Source organism: Hibiscus syriacus, unplaced genomic scaffold (assembly GCF_006381635.1).
Source record: "Hibiscus syriacus cultivar Baekdansim isolate YM2019G1 unplaced genomic scaffold, ASM638163v2 tig00110944_pilon, whole genome shotgun sequence".
Lineage (NCBI taxonomy): Eukaryota > Viridiplantae > Streptophyta > Magnoliopsida > Malvales > Malvaceae > Hibiscus > Hibiscus syriacus.
In genome coordinates, this window is record NW_024062925.1 from 679,830 (window position 1) to 704,805 (window position 24,976).

At 37.4% G+C, this 24,976-nt stretch overlaps 1 pseudogene; it reads right to left on the reverse strand.

Moving 5' to 3' along the window:
* Window positions 1-362: 362 nt before the first annotated feature.
* Window positions 363-24,791, reverse strand: LOC120147854 (annotated as a pseudogene).
* Window positions 24,792-24,976: the final 185 nt, after the last annotated feature.

The following is a 24,976-nucleotide window of genomic DNA, read 5'->3' on the forward strand; positions in this document are numbered from 1 at the left end:
CAATAAAGAAGTTCGGATGGCATCAAGCCATACAACAAAATAATAAGAGGATTAAGAAGGAAAATTTTACCGAGAAAATATTGTATCAGCCAAATATTTTGTTTCCTCGCAGTTAATTCCTAGTTTCTGGTAAATATAAGTTTGCACACAACAATAAGGGGAGCGCCTTTGCTCCCAAAATGGCTATGGGGTTTCTCAAGAGGTTAGTACTACCAAACATAAATTTAGAGCAGAAACTGCCACTAGAGAAGGCAAATTTTGACACAGCCAACCTAGGCAGCCAGTGCATCCACAAGTCTCATCTAACGTCTAACACAAAGCCTTTTTGGCTAAGAGTTTCCCTTGTCCTACCACTCCGGTTTTTCAAATCTTTCTTAAATATTACTGTACATTTCATTTTGTGATTCCGATAATCCGACGGCAGCCACTCCACAAGAACTGCAGGTCTTGGGAGGGTTACCAAACTCAACATAAGCAGAAATATCCCCATAAATATAAGGGGTTTATTAGGCTTTGGTTACTTTATGACAACATGGGATCACCCGCCGATGCAAGTAACTGCATATCTGTTTCCTCGTCCGACCGCTTAGTAGGATAACCTACCCCGGAATCACCTGCATTTGTTAATAAGCTTAATCTATCAGAATGAAGAAAGAGAAATATTTTTTTTTTATAAAAGTTGGAGGTCTCATTAAAAACTCTCTTCGTATTCGTTCACATACTAAAAGTATGTTAACGAACATTAGAATGAAGAAAAGAGAACCTCAAATTTTATTGATAATATTACCCGATACAAAAGACACCACGGAGTAACCTCACATGGTGATGTACACCATTACAACAAAGACCTTAACTTCAAATGCCCTCATCCAAAGCCACAGTCTAATCACCTTACTCCTAATTACACCATCAGCAGTAGGAATAAAACATCGCAACAGAACATGATACAAATTAAAAGCAACACCTACAACCGTAAAGACTAAAACAAAACCACAATTGAAGAGACAAGATCAATGAGACTCGTCTTCTTCAGGAGCCCAAGAGTTTAGTTTGAATGAAGGCTCTATCTCATGCACCATGACCTTGAAGAAGTTGTCACCAACATTCAATTCCACCAACGCATCAATTCTCGAATCAGCCTTTGTGAAGACTTGAATTTTTGCCCGATCAAAGGTTGATGGAGAATGACAACTTTCGTCGATAGCTAGTAATAAACTCCACTTCTCAGCAATGTTCTTGAAAGTATCCCAATTCCATGTGTGAAAAGGAACACCCTCGCAAACTAACCATACTCGACGACACTCCATTACCAAACTTTCTGACCAAGCTTCGACTATGGAGAACCACTCTGCGAGAATATTTGATTTATCGTTCTCCACACTTCTCAATGAAGCATTGTCTTCGAAAATCATTAAAATCGAATTACCAGCAGCTCTCATTAAGGTATAGCCAGTGATGCCCTTCGCTTGCATTTGTCTAGCGAGATGACCAATTTTGACAAAGTCCTTGCACCACCCCACTAGACAATTGCTCAACACCTGAAGTTTTTCTTTATCTATAACACCTTCAACTTTATAAAGATTATTCCTCGAATCATCTTCCAACCCGGACTTGCGAAGAACACTTGTCGAGGACTTCCTCCAATAGGAATGCCGAGGTTTGAATTTAACGAAAGAAACACCAATTTTGCTGCCGTCAATACGAGAGCCATTCATATTTGAGATCACTCTCATTGCTTCTTCAATTGTAGCATAGCGAACAAAACCAAAGCGAACCCCATTCAAATTCCTTTTTTTAGGAATGAAGACATCCATAACTCGACCGTGTGTACCAAATATATATCCAAGTCTCTTCCAATAGATCTTTTCCGGAAGGTTCTTAATGAATAACGAGGCGCATCCATTACTATACCCATTCCTACCGTTTATATGACCTTCATTCTGCCTGTTTTGAAATCCGTTTCTTCTCCATCTCGCTACTTCAGAAGATTTTTCGTTGGAATACCCCTTCTTGATTCCATGGTGATCCACTTCAGCAGCAGAAAGAACGGGTGTTGCCTCCACTAAAGAAAGCTTCTCCATCCTATAATTCCCACCTTGCGAAGGAGACATACCACTGTCATCAATCCTAACCACAGGAGGTTGACAGTCTAATGTTTCTTTAACAGCGCATTTTTCCAAGGAATTGGTTGATAGAGGACGTTCACCCGACCTCGCAGAAATTTCTCTTAAGTTGTGGGAAGGACAGTGCCTGTAGGTAGTGCCGTCGGACTCAACTATCCAACCAGCCTCCCGGGCCAAGGCTGCCAGAACAGCGTTCATATCAGAACACACGGGAAGAGAGAAATCACCATATTGCCTCAAACCGGCCAGCAAACGTCTGGTGAAAGCACGCATGTTCCGTTTCCGAAGCTTAGTCCTCTCATTTTCAATTTCCCTCCCACGTTTTTCCTTACCGTAGTAGGAGAAACCATATCTGTTGTTGCTCCCAGAAGTTTCACCTGCCGCTCCTGATGCATCTCTAGTTCGCCTGGGCTGAGACGAGGGTTGGGGCTCCATGGAGAAATTTGAAAATGAACATAAAGTTGGAGGAAAGGGTTTTTCCTAATCGAATCAGATTTCTGGAAAATAAAGGATAATAAAAAACGATTCTCGACACAGGGTAGGAGGGTTCTGGACGCAAGACGACGCTGATTCTGGTGGAGAAACGATGATGTGCACAGGCGGCGGAAAGCGACGAAAAATGGAAGTGAGCTTCTTGAAGATCTGCGTTGATTGAAAGTCTCAAACGCAAATCTAAGGCCAAATTTGCGTTAGGAAGTTAATGATGAAAGGCGAAAAGATAGAAGAGAAAGGGCCATTAGTCCATTACTGTATATAAAATCAACAGGTGGCTGTTCCATTGATGGGTTGTTGAAATCACAGTTTATAGAGGTGGTGTCAAGTTTTCTCTTTTGAGTGGATCAGGAAATTCTTGAAATCTACTAGACAAATTGCATACCGAAACCATAGCGTAGCCCTTTGACAGCATCAAAGTTCTTGTATGTATAGCCAACAAAACTTAAATCTTTGGGAGTTAAAAACATCTGCATAAACCAAGGGGGGGGGGGAATAATAAAACTTTAATAAGTATAGTGTGTTGTGGGAACTAGCAACTCATGGAAGAATGAATCAAGATATAAATATAACGAGAAAAAAATGTTGATTTTCATGGAAAAAATGCATATATTTCTCCAATCAATGTATTTGTTTTTAAAACAAGGTTTTAACAATTTCAGAAGAGAGAATATGAAAGAATAATTCATTTTTTCGTAAATTACCATTTCTTAACAAAAAAAGAAGGAAAGGAATAAAGTTCCATTTGTTACAGACCTTCCGTGAGGATCCCGAGCGAGGTCTTACAGATGCTGGAGGATCCAACTGGTGATAATTCATCAACAAATAGTCGGATTAAAACAAATCTTTAATTTCACAAAGAAACATATGAAGAAAGCGATCAAGTATTTGGAATATGCAAAAGTAAAGTAGAGTTCAAGTTATACTTCATCAAACTTCATAAAATTTTGAGTATCTAACTCCCCATTCACTTCAGGTTTAATGCTGCCTCCATCTCATACAGCTTATCCCATACAATGTCCTTGAACCCAGGATGAGCCTGACAAAATTACATGTCAACAACCATAGGGAAGCAGAAATAGTCGGCGGAAAAGAAACAATGTTTCAATAGATCATAATCTTACTTTAATTTGATTTACCCCTCCAGTATCCAATCTGTGCTCAACATCGCATAGTAATCTACATATAAGATCCATTGCCTCGTGACTTATCTTCGAATCTTCAGGAAATCTTAGGTGATTCCTCCAACGCACAATCTGACAGTAATTGGCGACCAAAATGTCAGGAAAAAAATCTCCATCAAGTAATAGTAATAATAGTGCACCAAAGGTCAACTGGAGCAGAGAAAAATAAAGCAGACAGAAGCATGTACTTTCCTGCATGGGATAATAGGAGTGATTAGATTGACATTTTTTAATCGAATATTTTTATTTTTAGCACAGTTTATTTTATATTTTTCGAAGTGACATCTTTTCGATTGAGGTGACGAAAGACACATCTCTGGAGACGCGCTTTATCTGATTTTACGCTGAGTTGGATGTCACGTGTGAAATGCGCATATCAAAAGACGCGCCTTTCATTAAATGTCTTAAATGCCCATCCGATTTTTCTCCAACTACCCTCCTCATCCTGTATAAACCCCTCAACCTCTCATTCTTCACACCAAAATTTTCTCCTTTATATATAACTCAAATTCTCTAAATCTTGAGTTTAAATTTCTTATTAGTGGTAAGAAATTTATTTTTCAGTTATTTTTTTAAATAGTTATTATATTTATATTAATATAATTATATAAATATTATTTTATTAAATAATATTATATAATTATTATTCTTTAAATTTATTAATTAATTATTTTTGTGTTAATTATTATTTTTGTCTACAGTTATAATGGAAGTGAAATGCTGCTGCGATTGGATGTTGATCATATCTCCAGACATTTTAGCGATATGGTAATATTTTTTATAATTAATGTTAATATTTATTGTTATGTTTAATTTAAATTTATTATGAATTTATATTAATTTTAATTTTTATAATGCATATTATTTAGGATATTGATCGTATTTTAGAGACATTTATTAAAAATCCACGTATACCGACACCAGAATGTATTTTTCCATTTTTGGCTTCTGCCGAGTTCGGATATATTGCAACAATCATTAGCGGTTGTAAACTCGAACATGTCCTAATTTCTGCATTGATTGAGAGGTGGAGGCCCGAGACACACACTTTTCACCTTCCATATGGAGAGGCTACAATTACATTGGATGATGTCTCTATGCATCTGGGGCTTCCCGTCGACGGAAATATGATGTGTGGTATGGCGGATGGTGATTGACAGTCAATGTGCATTGATTATCTCGGAGCTGATCCACCAGAGTTTAATGGAGGTATAATAGTTTTATCTTGGTTGAAAGCTAATTTTGAGGTTTTAAATGAAAATGTTTTAGAGGATCAAGCAAAGGCATGTGCTCGGGCATATATTCTACGAATAATTGGAGGGATATTGATGCCCGACAAATCTCGCAACCATGTGCATTGTATGTGGTTGCGGCATCTGATCGATTTTGATGAAGCTCGAAGATATAGTTGGGGCACTGCAGTTTTGGCATTTCTCTTTAGAGAAATGTGTCGGGCGACGAATTATAAGAAAACTGCTATCGGTGGATGTCTCCTGCTTCTGCAATCATGGGCGTGGTTCCGCATGCCTTTCTTATGCCCGATCGTGAATGAACCATACGTATTCACCTTATTGTTGAGGTAATTATCGAACTAAATTTTGATTTAAATATTTTTAATTAAATAGGGTGATATTTAGTTTATATTATATTTCATAGGTGGTCGATGAAAAGAAAGAACCATAGAAGTATACCTACTGGGTTAGAGGAAATTCGTCTACTTATTGATACAAAAGCTGGGTCTGAGGTATGTTTTTACACTTGTTTAAATATTAATATTTTAATTTAAAATACTAGATATAATTAGAATATTTTATTTATTTAAATTGTATATTTATATTTCAGTTTCAATGGATACCTTATGTGAGCGATGAAGTGAAGGCTTGCATCCCACCCCACCTTGGTGGGTCATTAGAGGTTTGGATATCGGTTATACCTCTTATATGTTATGCTATTATTGAGTGGCATCCAGTTGATCGCGTGCTCCGTCAGTATGGTTGTACGCAATATATTCCTGGAGCACCTAGGAATTTAGACGACGTGCATAACATAGATAGATGAGGAAAGAAAGATGTTAACTGGGTGGTGAGACACAGATATTGGATTGCGCTTTGGGAGAACCGGTATGCACAGTTGGCCCCTCGACAATATTACGCTGAAACTGGTCATATGGTTACGGATAACTATATGGACTGGTTTAATAAAAATGGGAAGCCGTTTCTATTTTCGGCGGAAGCATGAGGGGTTAGCATTCCTAGGCGTCGAGAAAGACATCAACCGTCTCAATATCATCGTCCTCCGACGTATGGACGGAGAGAATGTGCTACCGGTTCTGCATCAGTCCCACTACAACATCCTTATCCACCGATGCCACAATGGTACATGCCCAACCCTCCACTTCATATGTTATCTCCTCAGGGATATATGCCATCTCCTCAGGAGTATATGCCAAGCCCACCAGTTCATATGTCATCTCCGCAGGGTTACATTCCTAGCCCGCCAGGTTACATGCCTAGCCCGCAGGGTTTTATACCATACGGAGGTGCATATACAACTATGTTTAATGATCCAGCATATGGTTCATATGCATCTTATTTGGATGGTGGTGTTTCTCCTCAGACACCTCAATCTCCATCTGGATCACAGACATCGATGCCAATGTTTCCACAGTTTTCACAGTTCCCGGGGAGCGGTGGGATTGTTACTAGCACTCCTCCAGGGTCGTTATTTTATACAGGCCCTTCAGCCCCTTCAGCGTCATCTACGCCAAATGAAGAAAATGTCGATGATGATGATAGTGAAGATGAGGAGACTGAAGAACAAGTTCCACGAAGAAATCCTCCGCGAAATAGACAACCACCTCCATGTGGAACTCATTCGAGAAGACGACATCGATGATCCAGTTGTATTTTAATGTTATTTAAATAGTTATATTTCATAAATTTATGTAATTTGGTTATGTTATTTAAATGTTTCATGGTTGTTACTGCTAATATTTTTAATGTTATTTTTATTCAATTTAACATTAAATGTTTTTAAAATACAAATTATAGTATTCAAAATTTAAAATTAAAATACAAATAATATTATTCCAAATTTAAATTTAAAATATAAATATATTCGAAATTTAACATTAAATTCAAGTTAATATTCCAATTGTATTCGAAATTAAAAGTTATATTCCAATTATAGTTCACATTCCTTAAATTGAAATTAAATTTATCCATACATATGATTTTATCATTAACATATATATTAAAACGTATACATTAAAATCAACTTATCACTTCACATTTATTCGTAAAAACATGTCGATGCTCATTCCATATAATTTCAATGTCACAATAAACTTATCACTTCACATTTATTCAATTTATCCATAACATTTTATCTAATTTATTCAAACTTCACATAACGTTTTAATTTAAGTTATGAACTTAAATTTATATATATATATATATATATAATTTTATCCTTAACTTGCTGAACTTCTAAAAGAAGTTAAATTTTGGTTATAATTTACCTGATTTCACCATCCATCTATAGTTCCCCAGGAACGCGCTTTAAAGTCCCCTAAGGAATAATAGGTATCGACATGAATAGTTCCCGGGGGACATAAGTGACATAATAGGGTAATGATAACATATTCTCTGACAAAATAATGGAAGGCGCGCCCCCAGGAACGCTTTCACGGTCCCCTACGGAATAATAGGTATTGGCATGAATAGTTCCCGGGGGACATAAGTGACATAATAGGGTAATGATAACATATTCTCTGACAAAATAATGGAAGGCGCGCCCCCGGGAATGCACCTTCACGGTCCCCTAAGGAATAATAGGTATTGACATGAATAGATCCCGGGTGACATAAGTGACATAATAGGGTAATGATAACATATTCTCTGACAAAATAATAGAAGGCGCACCCCCGAGAACGCACCTTCACGATCCCCTAAGGAATAATAGGTATTGACATGAATAGTTCCCGGGGGACATAAGTGACATAATAGGGCAATAATAACATATTCTCTGACAAAATAATGGAAGGCGCCCCCCGGGAACGCGCCTTCACGTGAATAGTACCCCGGTTATAGACACTATTATATGCAACGTGTTATAAACTTTCAAAACAAACTTTAGTTCACAAGCTTTGAAATTCTCAAACTCTAAATTTATCAAAAATCTCAATCCTCTATTCTCTGAAAATGAGTCATTTTTCTGCTGTTGTTTTGTATGATGGAGAAATTAAACAAGCTGAAGAGGGGGTTGTTTTTTAGTCAGATCATTATATCCCCTTAACCTTGAAGAGAAACATCACTCTTGAGGAGTTAATCACAAAAATTTCGTTAAAGATTCGTGTAGCAGGCCGGAGAAGACTATCTTCACTTCAGTACAGATTTCCTACTGAACTTTTTCCGCTCACGTATACATTATTTCAACTTTCAAACAATGATGATGTTTCTATGATGGTTGATGCTCATATGGGAAGTTCACAATCTCTTATTGAAATATATGTGTCTTTTATTGAGGTTCGTGTTTCTCGTGGTCTCTCATATTCCTCTCACTTTGGCATTGTATATCAAGTTGATCAAGTTGATAGCCCGACACAACTGATCTGTAATGATTTCACATCATTAATGGCAGATCCAACACCAGATGCCATGCCATTAAGTTCAGTAGGAAGGCATTCATCTGCAACTGCTTATGATCTCATCCCACGTGGTTTCACCAATAATCCATATAGCAACATCTCTTCTACTTCAAGGGGTAGACATTTATCTGCCAATGCTTTCGACTTACATATGGAAATGCCAACGAGACGACAGTCTATTCACATCCCACATCAATGCACTAAAGTTCAAGGGGAGGACACACAAGCGGGAACTTATTTGACCTCAATATTAGATTATCGGAGGAACCATCAACTCCACCAGAAGAACCTCTTCGGGAGCCAGGTGCTGAAACGGGATTATTCCTTGAACCTGACTCACCACAGTTTAACATACATTCTGATGATGACAAGGATGGCGTTCCGATAAATACAACACCAGCCAAACTTCCTGCACATATGTATGGGGCTGATTATGATGCAATGTATGAGCCTGAATTTCTGGATCTTCCTGATGTTGGCAACTATGGACTTCAATCAACAGTTAATGATGGTGATTTACATATTGGAATGGAGTTCGCATCGAAGGAGGAAGCAATGATGGCAATAAAGAGTTACAATATTCATAACTCAGTTCAGTCCCGAGTTGATCGATCTAACACAGAGAAATATGTCTGCTACTGCGTCCAACGTGACAACGGATGTCAATGGATGGTTCGTGTATCAAAGAGGAAGAGGAAGAACAACTTATGGGAACTAATCAGATACAACGGTCCTCATACGTGTTGTGCAAGAGGTATAAACCAGGATCATCCCAACTTGGACTCCAATATTATTTGCCAAGCAATAATGCCCATTGTGAAGTAAAGCTCTCATATAGCTGTTGCAGTGTTGATTTCTGCTATACAGTCACAATATGGGTACACCGTCTCATATAAAAAAGCTTGGTTGGCAAAACAGAATGCCATTTGCAAACTTCATGGAGAATGGGATTCATCTTACAACGAGATGCCCAGTTGGTTTCATGTTGTGCAAATACTCAATCCCGGGACAATTGTTGAGTTCGAAACTCAACATCATTACGTGAATGATCAAGTGGTTCATGATCGCTGCCAATTCTACCGTGTCTTTTGGACTTACCCTCAGTGTATTAATGCAGTCAAGTACTGTAAACCAGTTGTCCAAATTGATGGTACTTTCTTGTATGGGAAATACAAGCAAGTTTTATTATTGGCTGTGGTCCAAGATGGAAACCGCAATATTCTTCCCGCTGTGTTTGCCCTCGTTCAAGGAGAAGACACTGAGTCTTGGGCTTTTTTTCCTTAAAAATTTACGTTTACATGTTGTCACCAGGGAACGAGTATGCATTATTTCAGACCGAGGAGCCGGGATAAAAGCAACAATGGACTCTTTGGGTATAATGTATAGACCTCCACATGTTCAACATCGTTATTGTGTCCGTCATATTACTGCAAACTATTACGGAAAATACAAGAAGAACGATGAACGTCAATTAGTCGTGCGGATGGGTATGTTACTTTTCCCCAATTTTTCTATCATTTTCGTAGTACTTATTTATACTTCATATTAACTATTGCATATTCCTAATGGCTTAGGTTACGAACTCTTACCTCAAAGGTATGAGTCGATACTACAAGAGTTGTTTGGCAAAAATAAGAAGGGGTGCGAGTACATTATGGACATCAGCAAAGAAATGTGGACAAATGCATATGATGGGGGGTATCGCTATGGTCATATGACAACAAACTTGGCTGAAGAAATAAATTCAACCTTAAAGGGGGCGCGTCATTTACCAGTCACAGCATTGGTCAAAATGACTTATTTTCGTTTGGGTCAACTCTTTGCAAAGCTCGGTGGACAAGCTCTTACTTGGATGCAAAACGGTCATATTTACCACCCAAGACTAGTAGCTGATTTACAGAAAAAAAAAATGGATGCATCAAATGGGATGTTGGTTACAAATTTTTCTCGCACCCATGAATTGTTTCGTGTAACCGAAATGCCACGTCTGTTGCAAGAGATTGAAGCTAACTCTTTCAGAGTTAATCTGTATGAAAGGTGGTGCGATTGTGGTTTCTTTCAAGCACTCAAATATCCATGCTCTCATGTCATTGCAGCTTCCTCACATTCGCATTTGGACTACAAAAATTATGTTGATCCCGTATACCAACTTTCACAAGTATTCAAGGTATATGAATTTGAGTTTCCGCCCATAGGAAACGAAAGAGACCCAGATGAGATTCAAACTTGGCTTACAATTGTACCAGATCCATTGCTATTGAGGGACTCAGGTCGTTCAAAATCTACTAGAATAAATTGTGATATGGATATTCGGGAGAAGTCAACAGAACAAAAACGATGTGGGCATTGTAGAAACATCAGACACAATAGAAAAATATTTACAGCTCTATTATCATCACATAATCGTTAACCCTTATGTAACCTAATATTCTATTTAAATGAATTTTTTTGTTTCTAATATTTAAATGTAATTGCATTTTCTATAATTTCTCAATGTATAATAATAATAACAGATTAAATGTGTAATTATACTAATTTTATTAACTTATGCATCAATATTTTGGTTAAATAATAATAACAGATGACTAGATTGATAATATTTAAATAATTAAGTGATCAAATTAATAGATCGATAATCAAAATAAAAAATAAATAATAATATAACCATACGTATAATATAATAATTTTATACATTTTTCATATAACTACAATAAAATAAAAACTAGTTTTCATCTGTTGTTCTATCCGATTAATGTGGATAATACACTTCACCTTTAACACACATTAAGAAAATACATTCGATAATTATTAAATTATAACTGAAATAATTTACATAATATATTATTAATTTATAATAACAATAAAAATAAAATTTTTATTATTAAAAAAATACCGCTTGGTAACTGAATCAGCAAAATAAAGATAAAGTGCGTCCCTGGGGATGCGCTTTTCACACGTGGCATCCAACTCAGCGTAAAATCAGGTAAAGCGCGTCCCCGGGGATGCGCCTTTCGCCACCTCAGCTGAAAGGGTGCCACTTCGAAAAATATAGAATAAACAGTGCTAAAAATAGAGATAATCGGTTAAAGGGTGTCAATTTGATTAAATCGCCGGTAATTGGATCATCACAAAAAGAATGGCAGGTATCTGATTAGCATTTCATACAGTATTGCTCCTAATGACCACCTAAAATAAGTCAATAGAAAAGGCTGCATTATTTTTATTAAGAGAAATTCACAAAGAACCCGCAGTTAGATTCAGCAATTAGTTAGCCTCCGCTTTTGAAGTTGTTGCAAGAAAAATGATAGATGGTGTACAGCTGGAAAAGTAGAGCATATATGCATCATGCATGAAGGTGAAGCAAAAAAAATGGAGAGCAAATTGTGGATCCAAGGTCGATCCAATGAGTTTTAATGCCCTGAGCGAAATAATAATTTTATGCCCCTATATTTGTACCTTATAATAGACAAAACATGAATATTTTTTTAAAACAAAAATATAATAGAAATTATAGTCAAACAATATTAATACTAAAAAATAATCAACATGAAATAATAACTAAAAGGTCTCTAAGAAGGAGCAAACATTTTTACTTGTTTCTTGAAGCTCTGCAGCAAGAATGAATTCATCGAGTATCAGATAAACCTTCATGAATTTCAAAGAAAAAAGGTTAAGTGAAGTGAGAGGAATATGACAATCAGCCGCAATACACGTGTTTAAACCAATGAGTGGAAATAAAGCAGTTCACAAGTTAGATAAAGATTGCCAAAAGTAATTTGAAATGGTTTGATGACTTAGAGAGGTTAGAAGGTTATGAAGGAAAGTTCAAGGTCAAGGTGTGGGTAGTGATGCAAGAATTTCCGTTACAAATATGGAATAACAGGGTGTTTATAGATCTTGGAAGTCGGTGGAGAACCGTTCTGAAGGTCGACGAGGACACCATAAATCATAATAGATTTGATGAAGCAAGACTGTTGATTTCATTAAAAAAACATATCCCAAATTCCTGAAAAAATAATGCTTAACATTGGCGAAAGTGTATCTACAGTAAAGATGAGAGTCAAGGAGTATGACGAAGATCAATTGTTTCTTGATGGAAATTCGCTTTTTGAAAGAGGTGATGGCGAAACACATATGGAGTCTATTGGTCTTCCAAACATTACTGACATAGATGACGTAGGGGTAAATTTCGAGGAAAATACGCTAAAGGTGGCGCTGGCAGAAATTAATTCGCAACAAGAGCAAGAGATTGCAGGTGATAGCATTTCTAGTTCTGAGGAAAACAATAATCACATGTCTTTGGAAACTGTTCCTACTGAAGAGTTGCATGAGGTTCTAGTTCTGGTAATGTAGTTATGCGGACTGATATTGGGCCAATTCTAGAGTTGGTGGAAACAAGGATGGGAAAAGAAACCCAAACTATTTCTAATGAATCCAATTTAATTGAAGTTCCCATTGAAGAGATGCTATTGTGTAAAACTGATGCCCCTACATACTGCCCCTGGGCCGTCGCCCATCTGACACATGTATTGGGTCGGCCCTGTGTAGATCCAATTGCAATCATGAGCAAAAAAGTGAACTGAAAACAAATATAACTAACCAGTCGCATTCCATGCCGTATCCTTTCTTCAGTAACACTTCAGGAGCTATGTAGTCAGATGTTCCCACAGTTGAAAATGCCTTCATAGTAAAACAAAGAAGATGACAAAAATTGCTGGAAAACTAGAAAGGCTTTGAGCCACTATAACATTGTTTATTATAGATTCATGTCATCTGGAATGTATATTAAGAACTCTGCATTAAAACAGTATAACTGTGAAGTAAGTGCATACGTTCCAACTTTCTTCTGTTCATTTGCCAATGCAGAAGCTGCTCACGAGGGCTTCTCCAATTGCTTTTCTCTTTCGCATCGGAAAATACATCCATCAACATCCATTGGTTCTGTTATATTTTCATCATCCAGCAGCTTATTCTCATGGATTGCTGGTAATTCATGCAATCAATAGGCTAACAAAGGCCAAAATCTGATAACTTCACGTGACCATTTTTGTCCAGAAGAAGGTTGTCAGGTTTAATGTCTCTGAAAAGAAAGTGAATGTAAAGAAATAAGATGGGGTAAACCGTAACTAGAACAATTATGAACAGGAATTACCATATCACCTTGCTTCGAAATGAATTAATTAGACAACATAGTAGTGCAAGCTTAAATATTAACCTGTGAATGTAATTATGTTTGTGAATAGACTCGATGGCCAAGATACTTTGAGCAATGTAAAACCTAGCCACATTCTCAGTTAAGGTATCTTCCCTCATCAGCAGAGTCATCATATCGCCACCAGGAAGATATTCCATGATCAAATACAAGTATTCAGCATCTTGAAACGAATAATAAAGTTTTACAATGAAGTGGCTTGCAACTTCTGCCAGCAAGATCCTCTCAGCTCTAACATGTTCGACCTATTGAGCCAAATACATTTGGTTAGATTAGCAGTACAACATCTGAAAATCAAGGGAGAAAAAGTATACAAAAGCATGCCTTATTATGATGTAGCATACTACAACTTCGAGTTAGTTTTAAAATCAAGTGATAAAATGTAGAGGATGATTAAAAACTTTAAGACCAAGAAGCATAATATAGAGGCAGAGGGTTAAAAAAGTTCCACTATTCTCAATTCTGACTTTAGAGGTAACAATTAAATGAATAATAATTTGCATGCTACCTGCCCTCTCTTAAGCATTTCTGATTTCTTCAACTTCTTCATTGCATAAATATTTCCAGATTTCCTCTCTCGGCACAGTCGAACCTGCAGAAGAAGTATGAGCAATAAAATACTCCAAGAAGCCAATGCATGAATGCTAATATAAATAAGAACCGAAAACAACAATTTTAAATAGAGAAAATCGCCTCAGTGACCAAAAATGCCTTATAATATACGATTTTAACCAACTTTTTTTGGATTTGCCAAAATGACCAACAAAATCGCAACGCGAAATAAAAATCGCAACGCGATCCCCAGAATCGCAAATCAGTTTCCAAAATCGCAACGCGATTCTTGAAAATCGCAATGCGATAGTACAAATTCGCATTGCGATTTTAAAGAATCGCAACGCGAATATGAAAATCGCAACGCGAACACATAAATCGCAACGCGTATCCGTAAACCGTAACGTGTATCTGTAAATAGCAACGCGTATCCGCAAATCGCAATGCGTATCCGTATATCGCAACGCGTATCCGTAAATCGCAACGATAATCCGTAAATCGCAACGAGAATCTGTAAATCGCAACGATAATCCGTAAATCGCAACGAGAATCTGTAAATCACAACACTGAAATTTTGGGTATATAACTACGCAACAGCAGCAAATCATAAACTAAATCCCTAAATCGAAACTCATTCCATCTCCATCTATCACTCTCTCCGGCGACATCCGTTCCTATATCCAACGACATCCTTCCCAATCCGGCAACAGGTTTTAGTTTCGCAGCTCGTCTGTTTAGTAAATTAATTTACAACCATGAAATCATCTAATGTTGATCATGTTTGGATAGATTTGTGTTTTGGAGGGTCATGGGATAATGTTCATGGTGTTTTACAATATATGCCTTTACCCATGAATCTTCAACTAAAATTGTCTTTACAAAAGTTAACTTATGAAACTCTAATGCTACGTGTTTCAAATAAATTGAATTTAGAGCCCCTAAGTGGATTTAGGCTATCTTATCAGAGAAATGGTAAAGTTTATTTGTTAACCGACAATGAAGATGTTGAACGATTCATTGCTTACATTAGTGTTTCACAAGATGATGTTACATTGTATGTTGTTGAACCTAGAAGTAGTATTGTTGGGTCAGTAGCGGGTAGTAATCAACTAAGTTTTTCTCAAAACCCACAACCTTTCTCTAATCCAAATCCCAATCAACTTTCAGCACCAAATTTCGGTTTTCGTATTGACCAGTTAGACGATGATGAGCCAACAGAAAAAATTGTGAGTACTAGTCAGTATTCGAAATTTGGTCTTGGTCAATATCCGGACTTTGATATTGGTCAATACACGGATTTTGATGATGTTTCAGAAGAAGAAACAGACTCTGCGTGTAATGATTTTGATATTGGTCAATACCCGAATTTTGATGATGAAATAGCCGTTGCCGAAGAATGTATTGTTGATGATAATGAGGAGGAAGTTACGACTGTGAATGAACATGTTGAACATCAATTCTGTAATTCATATAATCCTGAAGAAGAAAAAGAAGAAGAAAAAGTCCCCGAAGAAAAGAAAATGCCACGGGCGTATAACTGGAATATGCCAGAATTATTTCAGATACCGGAAGAAGAGTTGGTAAAGAAAGCAGTTGATTGTTACACAAAAGTTATTCGTATCAAGAAAGATGATTGTTTTGATACAAAGGAAGACTTGAAGATAGCTTTGTATACGAAATGTGTGGAAGATGGCTATCAACTAAAAGTTAACAAATCAAGCAAAGATCGTTTCGAAACAAGGTGTATGATTGACAAAAACTGTACGTGGCGTATGATTGCAAAGAGAATAAAAGATTGCGAAATGTTTCAAGTTAGGACTTTTATTGATAAACATACATGTTCAAGAACCCAAGTTTTTCCTCACCATAGACAGGCAAACAAAAAGGTGTTGGGTGGTTTTCTGGCTGAGTTAATGTTTTTTGAATGGCAGGGTATATCGGGGACATGAAATTATGACTGACATGAATGCTCGGTTCAAGATTAGTATATCATATTCTCAAGCTTGGAGAGCCAAATGTTATGCCTTGGAATTGTTGAGGGGGTCGCCAGAAGCATCGTTTGCCCAACTGCCGGCTTATTGTCACAATTTAAAGCTGAAAAATCCTGGGTCAGTAACTCATATCAAAACAGATAGAGATGGACACTTTGAGTTGTTGTTTATCGCCATTGGTGCTACGGTTAGTAAATCAATATAATTTTGTTGACTCATTTTTGTTAGTTACATGCATTTCACATTTAATGATTATATTTCTTGTGTATATTATTTTGTAGATTCGTTCGTTTATTACTTGTATGCGCCCAGTTATTATAGTTGACGGAGCACATTTGAAAGGTCGATACCTTGGAGTAAACTTATTAGCAGTAGCCATGGATGCTAACAATGGGATATTGCCAATAGCTTACGGGGTTGGCAAATCTGAAACCTCTGATTCATGGACATGGTTTATGGGCATCTTAGGGATTGCATAGGTCCTATTAGCAATCTGACAATCATATCTGATAGGGCAACTCAATTGACAACGCTGTTAGAAGGTGTTTCCCAGATGCTTTTCATGGACTTTGTGGTGTTCATTTGTATAGAAATCTAAAATCAAGGTCTGCTGGTATAAAAAAGCACAAATGGACATACTGGAAGGCTGTAAAAGCTTATCGGGAAGTGGATTTCAATAAGCATATAATTGTTTAAGACGTGTTTTGCCTCAGTGTGCTCAAACACTAGAAGATGTCGGGTTTGAAAGATGGTCAAGAGTACATCAACTTGGAGCAAGATATGGTTTCATGACGTCTAATAGTGCAGAATCAATCAACGCTCTAAGTCGTCATTCCCGGAAATTACCCATTACTATGTTAATGGAGTTTTTTCGAGCCTCTATTCAACAGTGGTACTACAAGAAAGAAACCATGCAGGTATTATTTCTTTGAATTCGTAACTTATCATATTTATATATTTTACTAAGTATTGTTTATTTAAATTTACAAGAACATTGGAACATCGTGTTACACCATGGACTGAAAAAAAGATAACGAAACGTGTTGTGAAGTCAACGTCATGGAGAGTTGAACCATGTTCAAACACTTTGTTTCAAGTACTGGATAATAACTTAAATGGGCTAGTCGATCTAAATGCAAAGACGTGTAGTTGTATGAAATGGCAAACATCTGGTTATCCGTGTGGCCATGTTATAAAAGTTGCTCTTCATTTAAACCAAGATGATTCAAGCGCATACGCTATGGATTGCTACACTACAGAAGTTTATCGACAGACTTATGCCGAGATTGTCTACCCTATTCCACATCCTTCTGAGTGGGACATACCAGATGACTTACAAACAGTTTTGCCACCAGCCATGGACAGAAGGCTACCTGGCCGACCAAAAAGTCACGATCGTATACCGTCTAAGGGTGAAGAGAAGAAGAGATCGACATGTAGTCGGTGTAAGGAAAGTGGTCATACAAGGTTGACATGTGGATCACCAGTGCCATCAAAATCATCTTTTCCTCTACCAAAATATGGATCCTCATCAAAATCCAAAGCTCATATGGTGTCAAGCAAAAGGCAATCATCTTTAAAATCCCAATCACAATTGGCTTCACCTTTTGGGACTGTTAACTTAGGTGATTTTTAAATGCAAACGTTGTATTATGTGGATTTTATGTGTGAACTTTTAACATTTTCAGTTGAATTAATGACTCAGGCCAACCATTTTGACTTAACCAACTCTTTTTATTCAGTTGTTATCACTTATTAGGCATGCATTTGACTATCGCAACACGGAAATTACAATCTCAACGAGAGAATCGCAATGCGAAATGAAAATCCCAACATGAAAATCGCAATGCGGAAATGAAAATCGCAATGCGAAATGAAAATCGCAATGCGAAATGAAAATCGCAACGAGAGAATCGCAATGCGAAATGAAAATCGCAATGCGAAATGAAAATCGCAACGAGAGAATCGCAATGCGAAATGAAAATCGCAATGCGAAATGAAAATCGCAACGAGAGAATCGCAATGCGGAAATGAAAATCGCAATGCGAAATGAAAATCGCATTGCGATTATCTCGTTGCGATTTTCATTTCCGCATTGCGATTTTCATTTCCGCATTGCGATTCTCTCGTTGCGATTTTCATTTCGCATTGCGATTTTCATTTCGCATTGCGATAGTCATTTTTGCCTTCAACATAATGCAGATTGAAATCAACAAAATCAACCATTACATTTCAATCAATTAAACAAGCACAAATAAGAATTATGTTCGCATCAATTACACAAATCAACTTTTACAAATCATCTTTTACAAATCAATTAAACAATCAAAAAATAAGCAATAATTCTTATTTCCAATCATCTACTATTGAATCAACTTTTACAAATCAATTAAACAATCAAAAAACAATCAATTAAACTATTGAATCAACTTTTGCAGCCATACATCATTTTCACGCAGTTCACTTCTGAGATTAACCTGCAGAAACCAACATTTGCTCAACAACACTTTCTACACATCTAAAACCTAAAAACAGCAAATTATTGAATTCTAGGTACTTAACCAAACATTTTCAAACCAAAAGTCTATAAACTTACCAATTGTTTATGGACATTTTTATAACGCGGATGCAGGTAGGCAGCGTCTCGTATATATCGATTTAGCCATATAATGCCGAAACCACAAGCCTACTGCAGCTCTATCTCTATCGGTGGGAGGTAGATACTTGGTGATTCCCGTCGTCAAACGCTCCAACGCCAAGCATACGAGAGGACCACAATCTCCTCTGGCTCCTCCGTTTGTTGTGGCGCGGTCTCGTCTCTAATAACTGTAATATGAGCTTCTTTGGCTTCTTGTTTCCAGAACGAGTCCAATAATTGATCGCATCCAAGAATTTAGCCAAATGAGAGCTCCATCCCTTAATAATATCTCTTAAATCAGCCAATGATATGTAATTTATCATGTTGTCATACACTATTGTCTTAAGGGATGGGAGCTGAAGCTCGACGAGAATCCAATGTTTACGTTCCAAAACAGGGATAACACCTGCAATCATAAGTAATAATTCATTCATTTGCGCACTTATTTCATAAAACCTTTAAACTCAATCTAAAATAAATACTAACCTTATCGACCTCCCACCATGCAGGATAAAGTTTAGCTTGTCCATTGCCCAAATCAAATGATTCATCTCGTGCATTCTTCAAGTGAACGGCGTTAAAAGACGTCGGCATAATTGTATATCGTATATTTTTATTTTTCTTAAGTTTTCTTATTATTAGAAGACGTGTCACCCACGCATCGATATGCTGTTTTACAAAAAAAAGACATATATTAGTGACTTACATAAATTTAAAAAAAATTAATCAAATTGAAATATAAGAAAAATATAAGACTTACCCCCCCATCGAAATAGCCATTGTCTTCGACCCCTAATAATACGCCCCACCAAGACCGATCAAGCAACAAATAGATATCATCGGTGAGCTTGCATATGTCAGTGAAACACCCCTGGCTCCACTCATGTAGATAAAAATCAACTGCGGTCTTAGCCCAAAGGGTGTTATCCAGAATTGTGTCCGATAGTTGTTTCTTCTCCTCTTCAGATACCGGTATGGTACTGGCCGGTAACTCATACGAGAGCCAACTTGAATCCATCATGTCCGGCACGTCAGAGGGTTTCTCAAGAAGCCTACATATGACGCCATGTGAATCGGGCTCTTGAATGGTGGGAGGGACCTCTTCAATGATGACAGTGGCCTCTTAAACGGTGGGAGGGGACTCTCGAGGAATGATAGGGGGGCCTCTTCAACGATAGGAGTGGACTCTTGAGGGATGACAGGCGAGTCGGGCTTCTTCTTGCGGTGTCTTCGCACTATTGGGGTGTACGGAGACTTAATAACACGTGCACGCTGTCTGATGCGTGAACTCCATCGTGCAAGCATAACCCGACGTAAAGCATCCACTCTATCGGGCCGCTAAATAATTAAATACAAAAATCAGTAAATAAACAGACATGATATTTAAACAGTGAAAACAAAGACAAATATGTTTCAAACTTGCATTGTATTCACCCAAGTCATTATTCTATCATAGTTCACAAAATGCATCAGATAACAAGAAAAATATGTTTCAAACTAATACCCTGAAGTTAGTATTTGTCTTTGTTTTGTCTATTGGTTGAAGTAATGCAATCCATTCAAGTTTCAATTTGCAGAAGAAGAAATAGTTTACTTTCGCAACACGAAACTTAAAATCGCAACGCGAAATGAGAATCGCAACGAGAAACCAAAATCGCAACGTGAAACCAAAATCGCAACGCGAAATGAAAATCGCAACGACAGAATCGCAATGCGAAATGAAAATCGCAACGAGAGAATCGCAACGCGAAATGAAATCGCAATGCGATTTTGGTTTCGCGTTGCGATTTTGTCGTTGCGATTTTGGTTTCGCGTTGCGATTCTGTCGTTGCGATTTTCATTTCGCGTTGCGATTCTCTCGTTGCGATTTTAAGTTTCGTGTTGCGAAAGTAACTATTTCTTCTTCTGCAAATTGAAACTTGAATGGATTGCATTACTTCAACCAGTAGACAAAACAAAGACAAATACTGACTTCAGGGTATTAGTTTAGCAGAATTGGCAGCAACCGAACAAATTTACTTTCAACCAAAAGACAAAACAAAGACAAATACTATTTCACAGTGTTAAAGAATACACAGTTTAGCAGAATTGGCAGCAACCGAACAAATTTACTTTCAACCAAAAGACAAAACAAAGACAAATACTATTTCACAGTGTTAAAGAATACACAGTTTAGCATAATTGGCAGCAACCGAACAAATTTACTTTCAACCAAAAGACAAAACAAAGACAAATACTATTTCACAGTGTTAAAGAATACACAGTTTAGCAGAATTGGCAGCAACCGAATAAATTTACTAAGCAATCTAAGTGAAATGGCTAATCTAAGTGAAATTACGAGTAAATTTATCATTAAGTTAAATATGGAAAATCTTAAACTTACCTCGTTGCGTAGAGTATGAACCTCATTCTGCAACGATACTATCATCTCACGTAGAGCGGCAACCTCACCACGTAAAGTTGACACCTCCACACGCCATGCACCATCGTTATCGCGTAGAGTACCGATCTCCTCACGCAAGGCATTGACCTCATCACGTAACTCATCCCGTGGAGGTGGAGAACAAGGAGATAAATGTCGTGGCCTCTTTACCGGTCGCCTATCATGAGGTGATGGTGGAGAAGAGGCTCGATGATGTGACGGGATAGGTGATGGCTCTCGTTCTAGAGGTGTATAGTCGGGTCGATCGGGTGATGGCTCTGGGTGAGGTGATGGCTCTCGAATTGGAGGAAGTGGATGTTGCTCATCATCCGTGCCATCAAAAAACTCTGACTAGCTTGCCACCAATCAGTGGCAAGCTCTTCCTCCGTGGGTGTCAGTCTTTGTAATGGAATGTTGGCCTCCTAACAATATAAAAACTCAAACAAAGTTAAACGTCTACTATTAATAACTTGTTTATATATTATATGAAAGTATTTGTGTTAACTTACATTATTTATTGTCGCATATGGAATTAAGTCTTCCCAATCCAACAGATTTTTCCTCTTCCAGGAAATAGCCCTGGGAATATCATTTGACGTTTTTATTGCATATGTACGCATGCTGGGGAAAGCCTCGAATATCCAAATCTACAAACAATATAATAACAAAATTAGTAATTGTTAAATAATTAATTATAATTTTAGAAACATTATATAGAAATTCTTACCTTAAAGGCCCAAACAAAGCCTGACAAAGTGTATTTCGACCCATCGCCACGCAAACTTTTGCGGTCATCAAAGGCAGTAGACAACTTAGTCCATGTAGCCTTCCATATATACGAACCCCGCGGAAACAGATTCCATGCATTCAGGTCCTCTACCAATATTATTAGCTCCCGAGGAATAGGTTGTCTGGCCTCTCTGCCTAAAAAGCCGGCATACACAAGTAGTAGAAGGCATACTCGGACAACATCGACGTCATCCATCCGAGTGAAACCAGCTTTCTTATTAAACAATTTCTTCAGGTCGTCGACATGTAGGTTCGGCTTCTCCATTGACTCATCCGGAAAAACCCGGGATAACCATGATGGGCGAGCGATATGACGAGTGTACCGGCCTACATCATCGTGTCCGAATTGTAGACCAGTGATTAAGAAGAACTCCTTCCGCCCAAAACAAGTATACGCTGGTGGAAAATGAAACCATATCTCTTCCTCACCACGTTGTATACTGTCGGGTAGATTTGATGTCATGGTCTGAAGCCACAAATGGGTCAAATTAGCATCTCCACCCGGATGCTGTACTCTCAGCCATGGCCCGAAGCAGGTTTCCTCAAACAATTGTCTTTGTGCAGGTGAAAGCTTTGAAGCAATTGTAGTGGCTAGGCTAACTTTATTCCTTAATGTCAATGAAGCCGAAAAAAATTTCTACAAAAACAATAAACATACCAAGTTAGATATACCAAAAACTACACTGTGAAGATATACCAAAAACAATAAACAAAAAGTAGTAGTTTATTCTTGAAACTAAAATTTGCAACACTGTTTGTCTTTGGTTGAAATGAAAATCGCAACGAGAGAATGACTGTCGCAACGAGAGAAATGAAAATCGCAACGAGAGAATCGCAACGCGAAATGAAAATCGCAATGCGATTTTGGTTTCTCGTTGCGATTTTCATTTCGCGTTGCGATTCTCTCGTTGCGATTTTCATTTCTCTCGTTGCAGATAGTCATTTTCACGTTGCGATTTTCATTTATCTCGTTGCGACTCTTCTGCAAATTGAAACTTGAATGGATTGCATTACTTCAACCAAAAGACAGAACAAAGACAAAGACAAATACTAACTTGAAAATCGCAACGAGAGAATAGCAACGCAAAATGAAAATCGCAACGAGAGAATCGTAACGCGAAATGAAATCTAAGTGAAATGGTTAATCTATTATTGAAATGACCAGTAAACTTATCATCAGTTTCAATATGAAAAACCTACAATAATGCAAAAATTTCAAAATAAAAATAATTAAAAAAACTAACCCTCGGAGGTTGATTTTCCATTTCTGAATATTGTGAGGGATTTCTGACCGTGAATGGTTGTGAGGGATTTCGCCGGAGATGGGGACGGAAATCTTCGGAGATGGGGACGGATTTCGCCGTAGAGAGTGAGAGATGGAGATGGGACTGAGTTGTGATTTTAGGTTTTAGGTTATGAGTTGCGATTACGGGATTTTGTCTTAATATTCGTTTTTGTAATTTGAAAATAAAATACGCGTAGCGATTATAATGGCGCTTTAAAAATCGCGTTGCGATTTACGGATACGCGTTGCGATTTTACGTATTGTCGTTGCGATTTACGGATACGCGTTGCGATATACGGATACGCATTGCGATTTACGGATACGCGTTGCGATTTACGGATACACGTTGCGATTTACGGATACGCGTTGCGATTTATGTGTTTGCGTTGCGATTTTCATATTTGCGTTGCGATTCTGGAAAATCGCAATGCGAATTTGTACTATCGCATTGCGATTGTCAAGAATCGCGTTGCGATTTTGGAAACTGATTTGCGATTCTGGGGATCGCGTTGTGATTTTTATTTCGCGTTGCGATTTTGTTGGTCATTTTGGCAAATCCAAAAAAAGTTGGTTAAAATCGTATATTATAAGGCATTTTTGGTTACTGAGACGATTTTCTCTTTTAAATAAAAGGAAATATGAAGGCACATAAGTCAGAAACAACCAATAGTTTGACATATAACAAGCATTGGCATTCTAACCTCACCAAAGGCTCCTCTTCCGATAATAGTCAAAGGATCAAAATCATTAACACAAATTTTCTGCCTTTTAAGTCTAATAAACTGTCTCTTTTCTCTCTAAATCCTTTATCAGATTGATTTGTTCCTCCTTGGGCACACCTGAAGAAGCTAACTTTCTCTTAAGGACCCATCGTCTGCAATGATGAACTTAATTATGTTATTAACTTGAAATTAACACCATCAATTCCAAGCATTAAAAAAACACTTCCTTGAGTAGATACTTTGAAATCCCAATTTCCAAAAAAAAAAAAACCACCCCCTGATTTTGAGGAAGCAGTTTCAATTATTCCTATTCAATGCTTCACATCCTAACAGAGAAAACTAATTTAACTCTGGTCCAGTAACAGTAAAGAATGGAACTAATCCACATACAAAAACAAGCACCAAGCTCATGAGCTCAAAATCAAAAAATAGATTTTTTTTAAGAATTAATTGAAGTTAGGTTCAGCGCTTCAGTTGACTAAAATTTTCATTGATTCCACCAAATATTAACTAATCTAACATTCAAAACTCCTGTATTTACTTTTTAGAATTTCTCAGCAACAAAACAAAGATCATAAATAATAAAATAAAAGAACAAGCAAAAACGGTACCTTTCTTTGCGTTCTTGAATGTTCTTCATCTGAGCTCTATAGTGATTCTCGATAAACTGTTTGGCCGCCGCCACCTTCTACATCGTCAAGCTTGAACCTAACACCTCCACTCCCTTCTTCATCTATGCCCTTCATTTCCCCTCTCTCTCTCTAAAACCTCTCCTCAAAAATAACTCACGTTGAATGAAACTATCAGTTAACTGACGGTCAATGCCGGATGCTGACGTAACGTGCACACGTGGATAAGGAAGTTAACGTGGACGTCCATGTCATCTAAATCGTTGACGTGACACTGCCACATCATTTT